The sequence below is a fragment of the Mus caroli genome, chromosome 2 (genome assembly GCF_900094665.2).
Source record: "Mus caroli chromosome 2, CAROLI_EIJ_v1.1, whole genome shotgun sequence".
Lineage (NCBI taxonomy): Eukaryota > Metazoa > Chordata > Mammalia > Rodentia > Muridae > Mus > Mus caroli.
This window is the reverse complement of record NC_034571.1, coordinates 2,400,926-2,424,080: the sequence shown is the minus strand read 5'-3', so window position 1 is coordinate 2,424,080 and position 23,155 is coordinate 2,400,926. Positions and strand designations below refer to the sequence as shown.

At 45.8% G+C, this 23,155-nt stretch overlaps 1 protein-coding gene and 1 pseudogene across 3 annotated transcripts in view; one reads left to right on the top strand and one right to left on the bottom strand.

Annotated features, from left to right (window-relative positions):
* Camk1d (calcium/calmodulin dependent protein kinase ID) overlaps positions 1–23,155 on the top strand; it is a 395,379-nt gene that overhangs the window by 98,486 nt on the left and 273,738 nt on the right. The gene's annotated exons all lie outside the window — the stretch shown is intronic.
* Positions 8,272–8,889, bottom strand: LOC110289258 (annotated as a pseudogene).

Genomic DNA, 23,155 nt, shown 5'->3' with positions numbered 1-23,155 from the left:
GGTTTGTGTGCTGAGCACAGAGGTCCAGAGAGGAGCCTTTCTGTGGGGGTAGTATGGTTAGAACCCTTTTGGATGCTTTCTCTGCTCCTCATTCGGGTATTTCTAAGCAAGAATGCAAACAGGCCTGAAATAGAATGTATTAGTAAGTGTAACAGAGAAGCAGAGGATATTTTTAGCAAATATGGCTGAAGCAGATTATTTCAATGAGTGAAGGTGAGGGGTGTGTGTGTGCAGTGCTGGATTCTGGGGACTGGGGCAAGTAGCTGCCTCCGTGGTTAGTAGCCCTGTGACACCTGGCCCTAGGCTCCTGGGGTACCTAGGATATGGGGGTGACTATGTTAGTTATAGGGTCCTTCATCTCCCTGTTGTGAAGGATGTAGAGGCAGGGTTACATAGTTGTGGTCAGGCCTGTGTATATCAAGTTCATTGCCAAGGTCTTTTGAGTAGCAAACATGGCTGCTACCCTCTACCTGTCCCTAGCTGAAGGCATGGGAAGACCTGGCCTAATATTCCAGAGCATCCAGACCCTAGCTGTCAAGACTGTAAACACTTTGATAACCCTGGGTACGACTCAAATTGTGACTCTCAGGGCACAGTGCTGAAAACTACAGAGCCTCTTTATCTGGCAACAGTGTTAACTTTGTTAGGGGCCTATGAATCCAGACAAGGTCACAGATAAGAGGAGGTTTGAACTCTCAGTAGAAAAAAAAATACTAAAAATACCAAGATGTACTATTTTCAGTCCCTTAGATTAACCAGGGCTTAATACCTCATACAGTGTATGAGTCTGTCTCATGGAATGGTGTTCTCCATAAGAAAAAGTTCAGACCATCTTTGGTGTTGTTTGGGGCACTGGCTTACTAGACTGTACAAAGGCAGGGCAAGATTCTGAGGCAGGTGTCCCACCTCAGAATCCCCTGGCTGGGCTCCAGGCTCCAGGCTGGTGCCTAAGCTGGCCACAGGTATTGTGATCCCTAAATGTTTGGGTCTCTCTGTATATCCCAGACTGATATCAGACTCCTGCGTCTCCTGTTCTTCTGCTCCTATGTTATTCTTTGTGGAAACTCTCCATCATTGTTACGATGATAATTTTACACTGGATCACTAGATGCCTCATAGTTGGTCAATTATTATTCGCAGTTTGGAATCTGTCTATAAGGTGGTTTTTCTTTTCCTCCTCCTCCTTCTTTCCCTCTCCTCTTTTTGTTTTTGAGGCAGTCTCTTGTTTGAAGTCTAGGTTGCTCTCATACTCCAGGTCCTCCAGTCTCAACCTTCTGAGTCTTAAGATTGGAGGTGGTGAACCACTACACTTGGCTGTGTAGTTTGGAATGGGATGAGCAGCTGAACTGACAGGCTAACTACGGCAGATCCATATGTGTATATGTATGGTCTCACCGCATTAGTAGGCCTAAGTGGAGATAAAGGCTAGCTTCTGGGTGTTTCCTATTTGATGGCCTTCAATCCATGACACAAACTAGGACAAAGACATCAGCTTTTCCTACATGTCTGGATGTCTACTTTTACACTAGAACTTCTATCCAAGGCTCTCCTGTGTCCCTAGCTTATCGAATTCCCTGTAGATCTTGGAACTTGCTAGTCTCTAATATTCCTTTGAGATAGCTCCTTATAACACATCTATCTCCCTTCTGCTTCTCTGGGCAATCCTGACTAATACAACCATCTGCTAAAGTCATGCTTTGGGGGCCAGCCAAGACTCCACCTACTCTATTACATGATCTGATTTTCAAAAGGCAGTAAGTAATTTGAGAGATAATGTTTGGGGTCACTGATGGTTTAGCCTTTGTGTTTCAGAGAGTGGGTCAGAAACTTCTAGTCGCTGAGGTCCCACTTTACAAAAGTCCACATGTAAAAATGTAAGCCTATGCAGAAAGTGGAGTTTGATAACTTTTTAATGATCAGCTGCCCTCTTTTATTTGGAAAAGTTTGATTTGTGCAAGCCTTTCCAGCCACATGGCTTAAATCAAATCCATCACCTCTATTCTCACAGCCTCTAATGAAAAAATTGAACAGCTTTATTGATTCCTTTACAAGTTGTATAATTCGCTGACTCGTTCCCTCCCAGGCAGCAGGACTGGGGAGTTGCCCTGTGGCAGAGACAGTTAGGTTGATTTGTACTTTATATGTGTATTTGAGTTTGATTTTATTGGATTGACTTTGAAGCTCTCCCTAAGTCCTTTCCAATCATTTCCAAGCCTGAAGCAAGATACAGCTTGCTTTGCACAGCCCCGAGGAGAGGTACCCAGTAACTGGAATTGGCTGATGGATCCCCCTGTCACCAGAAAGATTCTCTTGGGCTTAAAAGAGTTTTGAAGATTCAGTAAGATGAAGGTTTATCCTTGGTATTTAGCAAATGCCAATATTCTCTAACATGGAGAGCGGGGACTGGAAGAAGTGGTTTTACCAATAGTATAAACGTATCTGTGTGGGGCTGGAGAGGTGACTCAGTGGTTAAGAAGGCACTCTAAACTTCCGGAGCATCTGAGTTTGGTTCCTGGTGCCCACAGCAGGTGGCTTACATCTTTCAACTGTTCCAGCTTCAGTGGATCCAATTCCTTCTTCTGGCCTCCAGGGCCTATGCCCACATGTAGCATAAACACACATACAGAAACATAAATCTTACATGTCTATCAATGTGTGATTCCATTGGGGAGATGTAGAAAAGACAGACAAAGGAAGTGATCCCATCCAAATCCAGGAAAACAGTGAGCTGAGTGTGCAAGGAGGGTTGGGTGACTCAGAAGCAGCTGTGTCACCGAAGAGGCCTAGCCTAGGACAGATGAAGACAACACAAAGGTTGGATCCTCAAGGCCCCACCACGAGCTAATGTTCTACCTCCATATATTTTAGCACCCTGCATTGCGTGGTGCAGATCCGGGCAGGAGGAAGTGGTGGCTGGAATGTGGGGTGAAGGGTTACTGACCTTCCCCCTCCACTTAGGGGCCCATGTTAATCGTCCCCTTCGCGTTGCTGCACCATTCTAGTTTGCTTATTCCGTTGCTATATGTCTGGGAGTGGGATATTCTGTTCTATGGCTCAGCATAGCCATTTCTGTTGTGTAATGGCCAACGGTCATGAAATAGACCAAACAACAATGGGACAAACACCAGAAAGTGCTGCCAGGCTTAACACTCCTTGGAAGCCTGCAAGGGGAAAACACCAGAGTTGGTCTGGAGGCCAAGTCTAGTCAGTTCTGCGATGCTAATATTGTCAATTTCATAGTCCCTGAAACATTGGTTCTCAACTTGTGTAGGTCATAACCTCTTTGCAGGGGGTGGGGGCAGAGCTGGGAGATGGGGGATGGGGATAGGGATGGGGATGGGGTAGGCATGAATGACTTGATTCTTTTATGCGGGTTGTCTTAGGCCATCAGAAAACACAGGTATTTATATTATAATCCATAATAGTAGCAAAATTACAGTTATGAAGTAGCAGTGAAAATAATTTTGTGGTTTGGGGGTCACCAGAGCCTGAGGAACTACATTAAGGTCAGTGCATTAGGAAGGTTAGGTCCAGTGATCTAGAATCACCATAAAGACAACCCTCTAGGTATAACTGTGAGGAAGTTTCTAGATTAGGTGGAAAGACCTACTGGAGATGTGGGCAGCACCATCCGACAGGCTAGAGGCCTAGTCTACATGGAACGAGCAAGCAAACCAAGCACAGTATTCATGTCTTCTGCTTCCTGACTGGGTAGCTAATGGGACCAGCTGCCAATCCCTGCCCACATGGCTTCCCTCCAGGGCGGACTGCACTCTCAGTGAGCGAGCCAGAACAAACTGTCTGTCCCTTAAGTTACTTCTTGTCAGTTAAGTTGTCATGACAATGAGATAAGTAATTAATGCAGACCCTATGGCATTGTGTATAGAATTCACCTGTAAAGAGGATGCCTGCTAAGCCTGTGCCTCACAGTGTGGCTGAGCTTCACTGAGTTAATATGAAGTGGGTTACAGGCAGCCTGACACACAGTGGCCATCCCTCCATTGCTAGTTGTTAAACGCTAAAGTCCCATAGCAATACTGTTAGCCTGCTTCTGCTCAATACATCTGACTGGAGATCCCACCCCCAACCCCTCACCACTCGTCTTCCGTGTGACCCCTTTGGGCAAAGGATGTCTCTTGCAAGCATAGCATTTGATGGATTTGATGACTAAAGACTCGGGCCCATGCTCTCTTCTGGGGCTGCCCTCTACTGTGGGAGGTTTGTGGCAGAGAGCCTAGAATGCCACCATCCCGGGGAGACTGCACCAGGCCTGGATGTACACAGCAGTTGCGCTGTGAGCTTCTGTTCACCAGGAAAAGGGAATAACAAAAGGACAGATTGAGCAGCCAAGGGCACTGTCCATCCAGTGGCCATGTGGTCTGAGGGAAGGTCTTTTACACTGGTGTGTTGCCTGCCTCCTGCAGTCATCTATCTGTGGGTACCCTTCCTGCCTCCTGGCATGTAGGCGTGGCTTGGCAGGGATGCAGCTTCCTGAGTTGGATACAAGGAGCCAGCTGTGGCTGCGGCTGACCTCAGTTTCGACTTTCTTAGCATGTAAGATTGCTTCGCGTGAGTGGGAGCTGATTTCTGAAGCCCTTCTCAGGTTTGTCGTGCTCTCGGAGGATTCTTAGCTTCCCTGGCTTCAGTCTTAGGCATCATGGATTGTCAGCTTGGGAGACACCGTGACTGTGTACATTTATAAATGGCTGAAACCTTTGAGAATTTCCTTATGTGAATGTTCACATATTCATATTCATGCATGTGCCTGTACAGAGGTTGATAGTAGATCTTTATCTTATGGTTTGAGGTGAGAGTCTCTCATTGAACTGAGAAGTCACTGATTTGGCTAGAATGGCTGGCCAGCAGCTCTTAAGAATCCTCCCAGTACTGGAAATCCAGGAGTGTGTGGCTGCTCCTGCTGCACTATGGAATCTGGGTATTAAATGCAGGCCCAATGAGCCTTCTCCTTAGACCTTTCATATAGAGTCATACTAACAAATTTGTATGGCATTATGATATATTTTCTGAGCCCCACAGTCATCTCCTTTTTGTGGTGCCACTTCTACAAAAAGCCCTCTCCTATCCTCTAGTCTGTGCCTCTAAAATGAGTCTTGCCGGTGTCCCCAGTAAGAGGTGGCAGCAGAGCTGGCCAGATGATCACAGTGAGGGCTGAGGATGCTAAACTGAAGACTATAGAGTAAGATGCTCTTGGTGACCTTGGGGAAGATGCAGCTGGTGCTGCCAGGCTACCCACCTGCAGCTGGGAACACAGGAGGATGGAGGAGGGCATCCGGTGCTTGCTTATTTCTCACCACCTTATTCTTTTGAGGCAGGGCCTCTCACCGAGCGGAAGCTCCCAGCTCTGGCTGGCTAGAGAGTTTCCAGGGTCTCCCCGTCTCCACCTTCCAGTGCGCAGGTTATGGGCACCTGCAGCCAGGCCTGGATTTTTACATAGGTGCTGCAAATCCGTAAACTCAGGTCTCCGTGCTTGCATGGCACATATTCCTACCTACAGAGCGAGCCATTTCTCCATCACATCCCTGTTCCTGTGTCTAATTTCAGGCCTCCCGTTGTATGGCGGCTTAGAAGGGACTTTCTTTTGTATTTTATCTTGTGAGTAGAGTTTACTGTGTCTCTTTGGCAGAGTAGAGGACAGGGACAAGTGACAGCTATGCTGAGAAAAACAGAGGACCTGGGTGTAGTGATTCATGCTGTAATCCTAGCATCTGGGAGACCAGAGAGGCAGGAGGCCTGGAGTGAGTTTGAGGTCAGCTTGAAATAGGCCACCCAGTGAATTCCAAGCCATCTAGGCCTATAGAGTGAGCATCTGTCTCAAAAACAAAATCAAAGAAAAACAACAATAAAAGATAAACATGATGAATTCTTGAGCGAAGGTAAAAGATTAATTATACCTTATGGCGTAGAAGAGTGCCTGTGCTGTCAACCTTCCTGTGAATCCCTATTTATTTATTTATTTATTTATTTATTTATTTATCCGTGTTAGAGATCAAACCCAGGGTCTCGTTCATGCTCTCTTGTGAGTGAACTAAATCTTCAGTGATATATTGACAATGTCTGGAATGTCTGTGTGTGTACAAGCATGTACAGCGTGGATGCATGCATGAGTGAGTGTGTGTGTGTGTGTGTGTGTGTGTGTGTGTTGGGTGGTGGGAGGTGCATGTATTTTAAATCTTTTCCCTTTTCCTTCATACTCCTGATAGAATAGGTTTTAAGTTGCCTGTTGGGGATGGGGTAGGAACAGCTGGGTGTCAGCTGGGCTCCTGCATGGTGAGGTGACAATCTATTCATGTTGTGTCTTCAGAATCTAAGCTCTAGGAAGATAAATGGAAAATGCACATTGATTTACAATGTGGGGATTGCAGGTTTGGACAGCATGAGGAAGTAAGACAGTTGGGGAGCTGGAAGAATCGCCTATGATACTGATCATGGGACTTGAGGCCTCTGGTTTATTTCGGGCCTCCTCGTCAGGGTGGGGAGAGAGAGTGCTGTAGTATCTAAGAGGAGCAATGGGGACCCTGGCAAGGTCATGTGTCACAGGCCTAGAAGGTATCATGCTGTTCCTGACAAGACGGAATCTCAGCCATTTATAGTATGGTACATCTGATGAAGATAAATACTAGAAGAAGCTTAAATTTCATTATAGAGCCAGATTACCTGTGGGGGATTACTAATGGAAAATGTCGAGTCCCGAGCCAAGCTCCTCTGAGTTTATTCCTGGTATGCAGCTTAGTTTTGAGTCTCTTCCTTATCAGCTGGTTTGTACTGAAGGAATACATGCTAGTGTGTGTGTGTGTGTGTGTGTGTGTGTGTGTGTGGTAGTGGGGCTTGAGTACACTCTAATTTGTAATATAAATATGGTATGTGTACACGCACACATTCTCTGCAAGAAAATCATAGGTCTACAGGGAGGGGTGTGGCTGCCCCCTCTCTCAGACCTTCTGTCCTGCTCCCATAAAGCCACGTGCCCCTGTGTTTATTTCCAGCCTTCCTTCCCTTGAATTTTCCTGTGGCTTTCACTTTTCTTGCTTTGGCTAATTAAGAACTATCTCATTGATATGAATTGAGACCTAGTAATAGAATAAATGTTAAAGACAACGTAGGGATGAGTCCAGTAGGAGGACTCTGACTCATGGAAAACCTTCTTATTTATGTCCAAAATAATTTCAATAGAAAAATGAATCAAGGCGTTTGTGGGTCTATATAAGCTTAGATTCTAGTCTCTTTAATTTTTAAGGGCTTATTGTATATTATGTGTGTAAACATTTTGCCTGCTTGTTTGTATGTGCGCCACAGGCATGCCTGGTGTCCATGGAAGTCAGAAGTGGGCACTGGGTCTCCTAGATACGGAGTTCCAGAAGGTTGTGAGCTGTCATCTGCGAGCTGGGACTCTGACCCAGGGCCTCTGCAGGAGCACCAGGCGCTCTTCACTGCTGAGTGCCCCTGCCTCTTAAGTGAATTATAAAGCAAGCATTAGCATTTCACTTCTGCCCACCACTAACTCTCTTTCTTCCCTCCCATCCCCTCTCCTTCCTTTTCCACCCTCAACTTGTTTGTTTACTAAAAGCCTCAGATGTTAGCACATACTCTTTCTTCTTCTAATTGTCCTGCCTCCAGACGACCTTACGATGTTGTCAGATGTGATGGCATCGGTTTTAGAACTCTCTAGAATGACAAACATATCAGGGGATATTTCCAATTTGTTCAAACGATAGATCCCCTTTTTAATGCTCTAAGACATTTGTCTTTCAGTGAGTCTATTCTTTTCAGTTTAAAAAATGTTTACCATTTATAACCAAAGGCCATTTTTCTAGTAAGTGCAGCAAAAATCTTTATCACTGTTGGAAATGTGGAATTTCGGAATGGTTTCTTGAGGGTGTTTTAGCATGTTCTGAAAAGATGAAAATGCTGAAGTCTGTTGTGCTGGTAGAATGCAGGGAGGGCGAGAGTCTGGGAGGATCTCTCGCTGTCAGGTAAGAATTTAATGTGAAGTATTCATGCTCACCTATTGTAGGTAAGGTATTTTCCCCTCTTAAATATTCCTCTACATGTCTGGTATCTTAAGCATTTCTGTATTATTTAAGGGTTATTGATAAGTGTAGCATCAGTAACATACCTCGGTTGTTAAGCATGTAATTAAATTTATGCTGAATTTTCTTTTTCTTTTCTTTTTTTTTTTTTTAAAGAGGGCAACGGACAAAGGCTTGTTTTATTTTAATGACTGATCCACGTGAGGCCACAGCCAGGCCGCTATGTACAGACACGAGGGAAGCTTTAGTTCTTGGTCTCCTCCTCCTTGGACAGAGTCTTGGTGATCTCTTCCTTCTTGGCCTGGAGGCGCTCCTCCCCGCACTTTCGTGCTTCCTTGGTCTTAGACCTGCGAGCCTCAGCCTGGTCAGCCAGGAGCTTCTTGCGGGCCTTGTCTGCCTTCAGCTTGTGGATGTGCTCCATGAAGATCCGCTTGTTTTTGAACACATTGCCTTTGACTTTCAGATCAGGTACAGGCTGTGATACATATGGCAGTCAATCTTCTTGGATTCCGGTATCTCCTGAGAAGCCGGCGCAGGTTCCTCAGCCTTCTCATCCAGGTCACCTTCTCGGGCATCCAAGCATTGGCAGTGCCCTTCCTCTTCCCTATGCCCATATGCCTGCCCTTCCGTCGGGCCAGGGTGTTTTTCCGGCAACGAGCCGGGGAATGGACAGTCACAGGCTTGCGGATGACCAGCCCATCTTTGATCAGCTTCCTGATCTGCTGACAGGAGTTGGCATTGACGATTTCATTGGTCTCACTGGGATCCAACCAGACCTTCTTTTTCCCCCTCAGCGGAGGACACTAGAGGCAAGCCTCTTCTGTAGCCTGAGCATACTCATGGCTGCGGCTGCAGCAGCCTATGTTGAATTTTCTATCTTTATATTTTTGTTTATGTGTGTTCCTGTGGCTGAATGTGTGTGTTTCTATGTGCGTGCATTCATGTGTGAGAATGAACGCTCAAAGTTGATGTCAGGTGTTGCTCTCATTTGGATCCGAGTTTATGTATCAGCTAGTTTACCTAGTCAGCGTGCTCTGGGGATCCTGTTGATGTTTCTGCAGGGCTGGGATTACAGATGGCTGCCTTATCTGCCTGGTGTTTACATGAGGATGGGTGTGTGTGGGAGGATCTAAACACTAGTCCTTTCATTTATAAATCAAACTCTTTGATTAAAACGGTTAGGTGTTTCCCTCGTATACAAATCTTGGTAAGTAGTCCAGGGCCAATGTGGTTCTTTATAGTATCAGCAACCCAGGTTATTTTTGTCTTTATGGTGGTGGTGGTATGTTTGTGTGTGTGTGTGTATTTTATGAGATGCATCAGTGTCCATGAGCAGAGTCCAGAGAACATCAGGTATCCTGCTCTGTAGCTCTCTATTCCCTGGAGACACAGGGTCTTGCTCTGAATTGGAGCTCACTGTTTCAGCTAGGTTATCAGGCCAGCGAGCATCTGGACTTTTTCTTTCTCCATGCCCCGTGTGCTAGGATTTTTCTTTTACATGATTGCTTGGAATTTGAACTCAGGTCCTCAGGCTTGTGTAGCAAGTACTGTTATCCACCAAGCCACCCAACTGCAGACTCCTTCTAGGTATTGCTATATTCTGTGTAGACTGATATCATGGCCCCACACGGGGACCTCCATTCTGGCAGTGGAAAAAGGGAGGGACTAGGGACAGACAAGATGTGAACAAGCTAGAGCTCTGATAGTTAAGCCTAACTACAAGGAAGGATGGGAAATAAGGTCCCTGTTCTGAGTCACATGGATCGTTCCTGAAATCAGGGCTTTTACAGAACAGCTGTAGAAGTCTTTTTGGCAATAACAATCTGCAGTGGTAAATATACAACTAGAGTGGAAGGATCTATTAATAAACAGTCCATTGGTAACATTTTAAAAAGTTGAATTTCTTTCTATGTTTGTTATGGCTTTCAGTTCCCTTAACATTTAGTAAGCCCCATATATTAAGAACTGAAGTAAACATTACTTGTTTTAAAATTTTGAAATGCGGTTAGTCAAACTGTCACAGATTCTAATTTGTCTCTTTATAAACCAACTGATTGGCTTGAGAAGTACACAATATTGCAAAAGCCTGATTTATGAACTGATTATATTCATTGGCCCTAGGATATGGCAAGAAAGTACAGAGGAGTTACTTGGATGGGGAAGGACCTGGGCTGGGATCAATCATTGAAGTCTGTTATAGGAACATGTACACTGAGTGAAATGAAGGGGATCAGGGAAAGAAACAAGGAGGATGGGGAGGACTGAGAGGACTGGGAGGACTTAGAGAATAGGGAGGACACAGAGGGTGGGGAGGACACAGAGGGTGGGGAGGATTGAAAGGATGGGGAGGACGAGGAAGATAGGGAAGATAGGGAGGATGGGGAGGATGGGGAGGACAAGGAAGATGGGGAGGATGGGGAGGATGGGGAGGATGGGGAGGACAAGGAAGATGGGGAGGATGGGGAGGATGGGGAGGATGGGGAGGATGGGGAGGACGAGGAAGATGGGGAGGATGGGGAGGATGAGAGGGTGAGGGTGGTTAGAAGCCATAGCTGTGCAGGCTTGTGAGCGCTAGGCACACTAGACCTGGCTCTATATTTTGTCTTTTTTTAAAAAATACCAGTCTGAGAACATAGAACTAAGAAGGTCATGTAGGGCGACCATGTCAGGTGTCTAAGATGGAGACAGATGCCTCTGATTCTTAGTTCAGTGCTAGGAACCTCTCCCCCTTCCTTCATCCTGGTAAGAGCCCCTGCTTTACCTGTGCTTCCCACAATCCAAATCCATATGCATTTTTCATGATTTTCTTACTTTCTGGCTGCCTTAGAAAATGTATACTAAAAAAAAGAAAGGAAAAAAATGAAGAAAGAGAAGCTGGCCAGAGCTGGAACACTTTGATGTTGCTGGCCCCAAGGTATAGGCATTGATCCCTCAGCCCCACCCCAGGTGGATCCAGGAGGGGCCCCTCTGGGGGTTTTGTGACTGAAAGCACACAGAGCAAGACTGTTCTTCGGATGATTTAAAGAGATGATTCTCACCGTGTAGCAGGATGTCTGCTCTTTAGCTGGTAAATTTTGAGGAACCTCTCTGTATGTGTAGGGGGGTGGTTAATGGGAGAAAGTGACACCATCACCCAGTGGCACATCCTTGCCAAGATCTTGGTGTATAATTGTGGGACCTGGTCATAGGAGCAGACACACTGATTCTATATGTAATCTGCTTGAAGAAAAAGACTTACTAGAAGACCTCCCTGTGGGTCATTTAGTAGGTGACCGTGCTGGGATACTCAGAGAGGTGGAGTTTTGGATGTGGTAAGGTTGGAGGGCTGAAGAAAATCTATTTGACATGTGTGTATGCATGTGTGGGGGTGTGCATGTCACAGCATGGGTGTACATGTGCCATAGCACATCAGAGTCCAACCTCAGGTGTCTGTCCTCATCTTCAGCCTTGTTTGACAGAGCCTTGCTATTGTTGTCAAAGCTGGGCTGGCCTGTGCGTGGGCAATTATCCTGTCTTCTTTCCACTCTCCATGTGTAGGTGTGCTGGGATTACAGGTATTTGTGCTATTATTCTGTCTTGGTTTTATGTGTGTCATGGGAATCTGAAGTCAGGTCACCAGGCTTACACAACCTAATGAGCTATCTTCTTAGCACCTTATCTTGCTTTTCCTCTCAGTGGGAACAAGGGTCCCATTTAGGCTAATTTGGCTGACCTTCAAACCCCAGGGATCTGACGATTTTTATGATCCTGGCATTAGAAGAGTGTAGCAACACCCAATTCTCTAGACAAGCGGTGGGTCTTCTTGCTTGTACAGGCATGTTTCCCAACTGAGCCATTTCCCCATCTGAAAGCTGTCTGACTTCTCTCTCACCCGGATCACTCTCATTCACGTTGTGGACTTTGCCTGGCTGGGCTCACCTTTTCTGACCACACCCAGAAGCCAGTGAGTTTCAGCATTATCCAGGATGAATCTGCTCGGGCAGGGTCCGGGGCAGGCAAGCCAGTGTGTCTGGAATTGCTGTACATGTTTCCTTGTTGATGTCTTAACCTCTTCTTATGGTTGAGGATTTTATGGGGGAAAGGAGCCTAGTTAGAAATACAGTAGAAAAGATAAAGTTTGCCCTTTGCTTTGTGACTTTGGTCAAATGACACTTTGAACTCTTTGAGCCACTTTTTAGATAAGGTTATCCATCCCAGGAGGCATGTGCAGTCTTCTTATTTGTCATTTAAGCAGTGCTTCTTTTAGGACGCAAGATATGTGTGTGTGTATGTGTGTGTGTGTGTTATCAACTAAGTGTGGAGCATGAAGCTCTGTGCCTCTTGCTTTGCTGATGAGAGCTCTGACCAGTATAAAGAAGAATAAATGGAACCATTGTTAAATACCACCCATGCAATCACTTCCCCTCAGACTGCTTCAGAGAGTCCCCACAGCAATCTCTGTGGCTAGCAGGAAATTTCATTTTACGACTCAGGAGATGGAAACTCCCAAACGCAACCATGAACCTCGAAATACTCTCTTGTATAGAATATATGCTCCATCCAAAATGCATTTTTGAAAAGTTTGAAGAAGTCTAAAGTTCTGGCTGTTTATCATCATTATTATTATCTAGTGTCTACGGAAGTAGTTTTTTCCTATAGGTGGTGACTTCTACAACCTCACTAGGGCATCTTGTACTCCAGGTGAATCATCCATGAACTTGGTATCAAACTTCATGGCCCCCTGTCCGTTCTGTGGCATCCATGTGACTCCAAGTCCCCCGTCCATTCTGTGACTCCACACAGCTTCTCAACTTCCATCCCTTCTGTTCACTAAGCAAAGAGAGAAAGCACAAGAAAGATGAAAATGTGCTCAGCCTAACCCGTGTGGGCACTAGTGACTCCCTGATTATATTAGCTGTGATTTTTTTCTCTCTCCAGCAAATACTGCTCTGGGGTAGAAATTATTCACTCTCTAAAATTTTACTGAGCTCATTATATCCAAAGCACTGTGCACGGGCTCAGTTCCCCAGATAGTGCGGTGATTCAGAAGTTTTTGTGTGTTGTTTGTAATGTTTATCAAGAACACGGAGGATTTTTGTGTGTGCTCAAGTCTGGGTCCCATGCTCAGGGCTCCTGTAAAGCCTTGCCATGCCCTTTGCTTCACATGTACCCACTCATGCATGTACTTATGTCATGTATTCACACTGTGTGCAGTCTTGTCCTGGTGGTGCTTAGAAGAATTAGAATCTGTTAGTCTAGTGTTCATATGATATGTACAGACATATATAAAGACGTAAGTATATCCTAGGGCTTGTTAATCGGGGGTGTGCTCTCCCCATGGTGTGTGGTAACATTTGGAGGGCATTTGGTAGTTGTATGTGTTGTTACTTGTGTAAGTGGGTAGTCATCAAGAGCACTGCTAAATCCTAGTGCACAGAGCTGGCATCCTCCCCCACAGTGTTATCCAACCCAGCTAGTGATGCTAAGGTTGAGAAGCCTTGGTGCATCCCAAGCATGTATTGCCCAAAGCTATAAGATCTTACTAGCACAGCGGGTGACAGTTGCTAAGTGATACCATGCTAGGCTCTGGTGGGTGACTGGGTGCTCTGAGAGAGTGGAGGAGGGTGATGGAGGATGAGTGGGTGCCATCACAGATGTGGGAAGAGTTGAGGGTATGTTGGAGCAACCATGAGGCATCGCATGACCAGCATGAGGCTGGGAGTTGGGAGCCAGTGGAACAGAATGGTGAGTGTGCCCTGCCGTGGAGCCGAAGGCTGTGCTTGGAAAAGTGGAGACGCTGAACTGTAAATAAAGAGGGTGCATGGTTGACTCTGGGGTAGAGGAAGGCCAGGGTGGGCAGTGTTTCAGAAAGAGTTGCCTTGGTGGTAGCAGGATTGGTTGGAGAAAGGCTAGTCTGTAATACTGAGACTCCAGGCAGGTGAAAGGAACTTGTCATGGTGTCAACTTATGCCTGAAGGACAGACACTGCCAGTTACTAGCCTGTTCCTCAGTTTACCTATATGTAGATTGGGGGCCAAGAGATGAAATGTTTGGCTTTTAAACCTAGCTGAAGTGATGACAGGGCCCAGGGAACAGAAGGTGACCTTTATGTAGTAGTATTGAGAGTGTACCATGTCCTCCCATGTCCCACAGGCAGGAGCTGTCCACAATCTCTGAGTTACAAAGGAGGAATGGAAGCCTAAGGTCCCCTGAAGCAGCAGAGGCAGGTCTCACTCTGAGGAGTTTGTCACCAGAGTACAAACTCCTAAGCTCAAAGCTCATGTGATAAATGGGAGGCCTTGTAGCCTGCCCAGGTGCTGACCTGGGGTGTGGCCAGAAAGACTGACTCTAGCAGCATCCGAAAAAAGGCAGGCTTAGGATGTGGCTCCATGACTCCGTGGCTCCGTGGCTCTGGGCCCAGACTTAGAGTTTTGTGGCATCAGAGATCCTGTTCATTTCTGTGGCAACATTTTCAGTCTTTCCCCTTTGGAGTCCATCTTCACTTCAGAGAGGAACTGAGTGCCAGCTCAAGGTTCCTTAAGACCAGTGTTGATGCATTTCCCCCCTTAGTACAGGTTTAATCATATTGCACTGTTGTCCACCCAGTGAATTGTGTGTGTACGTGTGCTCGCACATGCATGTGTATATACATGTGAATGTATACATGTATGTGTATATGCATTTGTATATGTGCTCATACGTACATCTACATGAATACATGTAAGTACATATATATATATGAATATATGTACATAAGGGTGTATATATCTTTATATGTACATATGTGGTTTTGTGTGTGTGTGTGTGTGTAGACACACATAGACACACACAGACACACACAGACACACACATGTATGCACATATACACACACACACCCGTGCCTTCTCTATTTACTGCTGGGATTTCAGAAAGAGCACTTGCCTTTCTTTCTGCCTCCTGCAGCCAGGGGCTGTATATAATGTATTTAAATATATTCAATGAGATGCATGAACCAAAAAAAAAAAAGCCCCTCCTGGAAGCTGGATTTACAGCTGAGTACAGGTCCCCTGTTGGCATGTGTCACAGCTGTCTGGCAGCCTGGCTACTTTTATCAAGGGAGGAGAAAGCAGGTAAGGAGAGGAGGGAAGGGGGCACACAAGTGAGCAAGGATGTGGAAGCAGAGTGGACTGGTGGGAGAATGGGTGGGAACATCAGCAAGCAGAGATCTGAGCCCTTCGAGCCCTTCCTCGCAGGCTCCACCCCACCTTGTGAATAAATACATGTCATGCAGAGCTAACCAAGTGTGCTGCTTCCTCAGGCGCCTTTGCTTCCCTTCTTCCTGTTACTGCCGGACCGGCCATGCAGAATTAGGATGTGGGCTTCACTAGAGCAGAGCAGGAGGTGGACGATCATGTTTGAATATTGCTTTGACTCCGCAGGCAGAGTGCTTGCTAGAAAGCATGAGGAGCTGACTTTGGATCCCCAGCACCCAGCTAAACCACTGAATGTGACAGTCTATGTCTCTACCTCAGGCATTGAGAGCCAGGGACAGTTGGATCCTAGGGCCTGCTAGCCAGCCGGTTTAGCGGAACTCTGGGGCTTCAGGTTCAGTGAGAAATACTCCTTAAAAATAATGTGAAGAATGATTGAAGAAGACTCCTAACACACACACACGCACATGCACACACGTGCGCGCGCGCACACACACACACACACAGGTGGGGGGCGAGCGAGGTTAAAGAACATTTTTTTTTTTTGTTCTCCTGCTGTATGGCAATGTTACAATGATAATCTGAATTCTTAGGGCAGAGACTATAGTATAATGGGCTCTAGGATCATGGGTTTTATTCAAGGAGAGTTAACATTGCTGCTGAGGACATTCGGCTGGTGGGATGTATGTTAGAGATCTTACAGCTTCAATAGCCCCACAAGGCTCGTGCTTTCCTGTACTTGCTGAGGCGCGGGCACGTGTGTGTGTGTGTGTGTGTGTGTGTGTGTGTGTGTGTGTGTGTATGTATGTGTCTAACACAGTAACAGACGTGCTAGTTGCTTGTAGTGAGTGGCCTGCTCTAGGGGTGTGTGCACATGTAAAGCTTCAAGATATCTGTCTGTCTGTCAACATTAATCCTGCTTTGCAATTTTTAAGATCATGCATCTATAGTGTATAACACTAAGGCTTAGCAACTTCTCAGTGTTACCTGTACCACCATTCCTGTTACTTCTGCCTCTGACACTTCACTTCTTAGAGGAGACTTTTCCTGGCTGAGCAGTCCATCTTAGTCTACAGAGCAAGGTCTCTATGTTCATTGCAAGCAATGCCCATCCCTTCCTGCTTGCTCAGCAGGGTTGTACAGCAGAGAATGACTAAGAGGAGAAGCAGATGGGCCAGTTGTAGTGTCTGGTTTATGAGAATTTAATTATGCCTCTCGTGACAAAGCTAGATCCTGGCTGTGTGGCGTTATCGCCGCTTGCTCTTTATCAAGGCCAAGATGACACGTTCTATTATTCACAGAAGCAAAGAAACACAATGCATGGCCAAGCAGGGCCAAGCAGGGCCAATCCCAAACAGAAAGTGACCTCAATCCTCCCCGCCCAGCTCTCTGTGTATGGCGTGTATTTGGAAACTTACTGTTCCCTCCCATAGCAAGGGCACTTCTGAACATATTATTTTGGCAAAGAGTCATAGATACGAAGATATTAGAGTCAGTGAGTATTACCAGCTCTGCCGTATGCTGGGTGAGTAGAGATGGCATCCCCCTTAAGTTTCCAAGTCTTTGTTCATCTTTTACTTGTATGTCAGATGGATTATGACCATGCTGGTTGCTTCTGAGAGTGCCGTGGAGGGTGAGAAGGGATAATATAGGACTCAGATTCTCTGCAGACTTCACTCTGGAGGTGGAAGGGGCCAGGCCCTTTCTTGTATTCCTATCCAACACTCAGAGAGGAGCTGGGATGGGGGAATCCACTCAATGTTGGGTTTCCTCTGTATTTGTAGCTCTCAGTACATTACTCACTGGTCTCTAAATATCTACGAAACTGGAACATTTTCAAGTTACCTGAGCCAATCTGTACAGGAAATGATTTATTGGGCTGATTGTTGGAATACTGGGTACCCAGTTATAAACTGCAAGGGTAAGCCAGGGTGGATTTCTAAATGGTTGTGAAAGCCTAGTCGCTATTGCCTGAGCATGCCACGCTGGCCTCCGGTTTGGACATCCTTTAGAGCCCCATTTCGTCATGTTTCTGTGTTTGGGTGAGTTGTGTACAAGATGTGCTCCTCAACTTAATGAATTGGTAGAGGAACAAAGAGGCCAAAATAGCCTTTGATGGCCTGGCCCATATGTACGTAGGTTTCCTTTGTAAGGTCAGATGGTATTTTGTCCTCTGTGGGTTGCTGTGCTGAGAATCTGTATTTAGGAAAGGGCTGGCCTGAGGAACAGTGAGGTGGCCCAGCAATGAGCAAGTGATATTGTTTGTTTAGTGTGTGTGTGTGTGTGTGTGTGTGTATGTGCAGTTGCATGGCACAGTACATTTGTAGGATAAAGAACAAGTTGGGTGAATTAGTTCATTTCTCTCCTTCCAACATATGGGTTGTGGGGATTGAACTTGGGCAATTAGGCACCATTTCCCGCTTAGCCATCTAGCTGGCCCACCCCGTGTGTTTTCAGCAGTCCTGGGAATTGAACCTAGGGCCTCAGGCCTGCTAGGCAAGTGCTCTCTGCTACACTGTCTACTCAGCTCTCTCTCATTATGCCATTTGCCCAGACTGGTCTATGAACTCATTCTGAAGTTCAGACATGCCTTGACTTGTAATCCTCCTGCCTCAGCAGGTAGGAGTCAAAGTTTGTGCCTCCATGTTCAGCTCTTTGTCTCTTCTTTTGTTTCCATTAATGAGGCAGAGGAAAGCCGAAGGCTAAGATGTATTACATCGAATCTAAGATTGGTCTCAGTACCTCGTTCACAGTAAACCTCGGAAATCCTATTGTCCCCTTTCTAGGAATGGCAGAGAACAAGTAGATGGCATAGCCAGTTGATTCATGGCCAGCCACTACATCTACTTTTTAACCCTTCAGTCAAGTGATACTCTGGAGAAAGGAAGTCTTTTCTGATTTATACAGAGGCCCAGAGCTCGTGGCTTTCTTGCCAGTTTCTATTTATAGGAAATTGTCCATCGACATTCCTCACATATGGCTTACCCTCCTCTGGGCTCTTATTTTGATTCCCAACTCTTCATCTCTTAGGGATTACCTGCTGCATCTTCTCTTTAAAACCACCTGTCTCTGGCTGTCTCTGGCAGTAGCTCATTTTGATCCCTCCTTCTTCCTGTGCAGGTAGATGTGCCTCCTAACCATATCCAACAATTATGACTTTGTCATCTGCCTTGGTCAGTTCTTCCACTCAGCAAACCACTTAGACCAAATGGTTTTCATCATGGCTTTCTCCCAGGGAGCCTGAGAAAGGCACTAGCTGGTCCTGAACTACACGCTTCTCTCACCAAGCCTAGGATTGGATGGAGACATCATTGAGCAAGCATCCCATGGTAGATGCGGTTGTTCTATCCTGATCTAAATCTTCAGATAGTTGCCTGTTCTTATGAGGATATATTTCTTTGGTACCTCAGGTTATCCTTCCACAAGTTAACATCATTATTGACATCAGCCAAAGGTGAAAACAACCCAGGTTACCATGAATGGCTGAAAGTATAAATGGAGTTTGTGTGTGCATCCATTAGGATTATTCTGCCTTAAGACAGCAACTCTGACATCTGTTACAACATGTGTGAACCTTCAAAACTGTATGTTAAATGAAATAGGTCAGGCACAATAAGACAGATAGTACATGATTCTACTTGTGTGAGGTGCTTAGAATAGAAAAAGTCTACGAAAGAGGCACAATCGTTACCAGGGGCTGGGGGTGGGGGAAGTGGAGAAGTAGTATTTAACTGGGAAGATCACAAAGTTTTGGAGATGGGTGGTAGGGACGGTTTCATAACAACAGGTACTTTAGGCCACTGAACTGTAGACTCACAAATGATTAAAACAGTTGATTTTGCATTTATATCCATTTATATACATATAGAAGAACTTTGCAGAAATACATTTTGTATAACCCCAACCAAAACTCCAAATGCTCTCCCCAAACTCTTAACTTAAATTCCTCACCCTGAGTCAATTGAGGAGCTAACACAACAGTGATCAGCTAGGCCCTGTCTTTTGAATGCCACCACCTGCTAATAATGCCAACAAATTAGGAATCCACCGCTGGATTAATTCACAGATATGGCCAGAGTTCTCAGAATCCTGTCACTTTCTAAAAGTCCCAGCTGGCAACCAAGCCTTTGACACATGAGCCCCCAGGGACATTCTAGATTCAATCTGTAGCAACCTAGAAATTAGCCCTTGGGTGAGAAACCACCAGATTCCAGTATGTGACTGAACCAGTGTCCTTAGGGCCATACCAGGTTGCTCTGAGTCATCACCCTCCTTTTAGATGTGAATTTGCTTGTCAACAGATGGAGAATTGGCATTCCTTTCTTCTGGAACTTTGAGAATGTGACTTCTAAATGACCAGTGCCTAAAACAGCCCCCAGCAGTGTTCCACTGTTGCATACATTTTAGTTTTATTCTCAGGGAACTCAAGACTTTTTCTGTAGTTCCAAAGAGCCATGTGCTTCTGCTAAGTTCCTTGCAAGCCTGGGCTTCCACAAGGCTCCCTGGCGAGGGTAGACTTCCTCTCTGGGAACCAGAACTGTGCGGTGATGGTTATGCTTCGCTGTTGTAAAGATAAAGAGGAAGTGCCTGTGAGTTTTAAAATGGAAATCATGTGGGTAAATAAATCCTGAATGTCGCCAAACGGTAACAGTCAGCATTCTGGCCTTGTGCCCCAGCTCAGGGTCCCCATCGCTCAGTTTAAGATGGTTTGGGAAGTCTGTGGGTTTTTGGAAGTTATTTCCAAAATGGTTCGAGTGCTATGGTTAATGGTTAATCATATTCTTCATTGACAAATGTGACTGTGGATTGAAAATATTTTCACAACCACAGTGAATCAGTCAGTGCTCCTCCGTTGTAATGAAATTCCCGAGGTAATCAACTAGTTAAGAGCAAAGGTTTATTCTGCTCACAGCTTTGTAGGGCTCTGTTGCCTGAGATCCACGGGCCTTGCTGCTGTGGGTCTGAGGTAAGGCGCCATACCCTGGAAGGTAGACAGCAGAGCATACCCAAGCAGCTCATGACCAGGAAACAAAGGAGAAGAGAAGAGACAAGGAATCATGGTCCCATTATTTCCTTTGAGGACATGCAGCATACGACTGAAGGGATTCTCCCTAGGCCATTTCCTTGAAAGCCAATCCCACCCTGGGAACCAGTCTTTATTTAATCTGTGGGTCTTGGGTTCAAGGTGCAACCTACAGCATATATGTGCACATTGAGGAAGCAGGATCAGAGCACGTTCTACAGGGTCTTACGGTCCTGCTGACAGTGTAGGGCTCCCCTGTACGCCAGTCCTCCTTAATAGTCATGTATGGCATGAGACCTTAATTCAAGTCACTCCTAAGTGAGCCAGAGGAGTGACACTTTTAAGACACAGTGGGACATCTATGGAGAGACCCTCTGCACTCATTCTGTACGAAAGATGTAGCAGATGAATGTAAATGGATACGACCAGCCGGTCCTCACAGGCATTGGAAGCCTCATTTCAGCAGAGTGCATGATTTCTCTTTCCTTAAATGTGCCTCTGGGATAGGACATGGAACTGACAAGGGAAAGGATTTGTCGCCTGTAGGATTGGAGTCTGAGCCTGTGCCTTTCAGTTCTCCTGTCCCAGGTACAGTGTGTGGAAGCTGAACACGTGGGTGATCTGCATAGCTCTAACTATGCTGGGCATGTTCCTTGACTGGCGTGTTCAGTGTGGTATAGGAGGCTTAGAATCTTGATAATGGTTGGAGCATCTCCAATGGGCTCTCACTCAAACACTGAGTCAGCTCTGTTTTCTGTTTCCTTGTAGGGCTGGAGGCTAGGGATATTCAATGAGGCCTGCAGATTAGAATCACTTGAGGGAAACTTGTAAAAAGTCCACACATCTAGGCTCTGCTTGGTCCAGTTGTATCAGAAGCACTGAGTGGTGGCTATTTGGTATGCTATTTAAATGAACTCTTTGGAAGATTAAAAAATGCCACAATATAGAAGACTTAAAGGCCATGCAGAAGGATCTATATCCCTAGGTGGATAGAGACTTAAACAAAACAAAACCCAATACTCTATGAAAGTCTGAGGCCACCTATGGAGCCAGGGGCATTGGGACTGAGGAGGAGAAGGTGCCAGGTGGATTCGTGTGCTGACTCTGAACTTGGCATTCTTACACACTACATGAATTTACATGGATTCACTCATGTGTCACTCATGGATTCACTTTGTCCATCTTTGGAAGGGTTTTATGATTCTTGCTCAGTATTCTAAAGGGAGAAAGAACTTATAAAATCACACACACTTGCAAAAGGACACAGGAAAGACATTAAGCAAGAAGAACCTCGGATATGCCCCAGTATGAGTACCTGCAACAAAAAGCCAGATACCGTCTCCCCCAGTTCAAGGATAAGCCCTTGGTGCACAAGTACAAATATCAACCTGTGCCCATCCATCGGGGGTATTTCTGGTAACAGATTTCTGAAAGAAACACAGGTGATGGGCTGGGCTGTCTTCTTGAGCCCATTGAGAGAAACTAAGGCACAAGAAGATACTGCCTTGACCTGCCTCTGGTTTCAGCCCCTATGGAGTAATCTACCTTGAAAATACTTGCTTTGTTTGTTTGTATCCAGGAGGAATCTCATAGCCCATTGCTGGGATGACCACCAAACCTAATGTCACTGGTTTATGGACAAGGTGATCTTCTAGAACTCAGTCAGACTCCTTGTTTATGACTGTGGCCCTGCTCTTTTGTGGTTCTGCTCTGTGTGTCCCCCCCACCCCCCCTGCAGCCTAGTGGTGGGTGTGACCCTGGGAACAGACCATCTGTGTGTTTTGTTCAACTGAGTGACAAGGTTGTGTGTGCAAAGCTCACTGGAGCTCAGATGGACGTTTGCTTATTTCCCAGGGAAAAACCCCTCCTCCTGGCAGGTGACAGCAGCAGCTTCCAGGAGCACAGAGGGACAAACAAGCTGCATACAGGACTAATATTGACAGTTCCCTTGATTGAGGCACCAGTGACACATGCGGGGCTTAAGTCTGTCTCACATGCGTTCTCCTCTTGGAAAGAACTCACCCCAGTGGACACTGGGAGGCTGGATGTTGGCCTGTCATGGATGTCTAAAATTGCCCACTTCAGCCACAGAAAAGAAAATCCTAATGGGACTTGTCTTTTTCACATTCTCTGAAGGAAATCTTCCTAGACTATACAGCTATCTAACTTTTTTGGGGGGGGAGGGTGATTTAGTTGGCTATGTATGTATGTGTGTGTATGTATGTATGTATGTGTAAGTATGCATAGATGTATCTGTATACATGTATGTATGTATACATGTATGCATGCATGTATACATGTATGTAATGTATATACATGTATGTATGTGTGTATGAGTGAATGTGCTAGGGGTGGAACCCCAGACTTGTATGCTAGAATGCTTTACCAATGAGCCATAATCCTTGCCTGGCCTTTTATCTTACTACCTTGTGACCAACCAGAGGACTTCCTAAAGCTTCTCTATATTAGGATGGCCAGGTGTGATGGTACACATCTGTAATCTAGAAATTTGGGAGGCAAGAACCAGAGGACCACTGAAAGTTTGAGGGTCATTCTTGTCTACATAGCAAGTTCCAGCCTAGGCAGGGCTACCCAGTAAGACTCTGCCCCAGCTTTCAGCACCACACAGAAATGTGTTAGAGCATTTGGTAGAATCCTGAGACATTGGTGAGGCCACAGCTACCCTAGCTCAGGGAGCCCTGGGGAAGGCATCGTCTTGGGCTTTTGAGCTGGGAGTGTATTAGTCATGTGGGTGTTTGCAGAATGGACAATGTTATGCACACGCGTGGGCTTTCCTGCTTTCAGGATTACAGCTCTAGCTGATCATGCCATGTGGTGGTGGCAGGCACCCACAGTGAGCTTATTGTGAAAAATTAGTTTCCTGGATTTCTTCAGAAAAAACTTCCTAATTGAC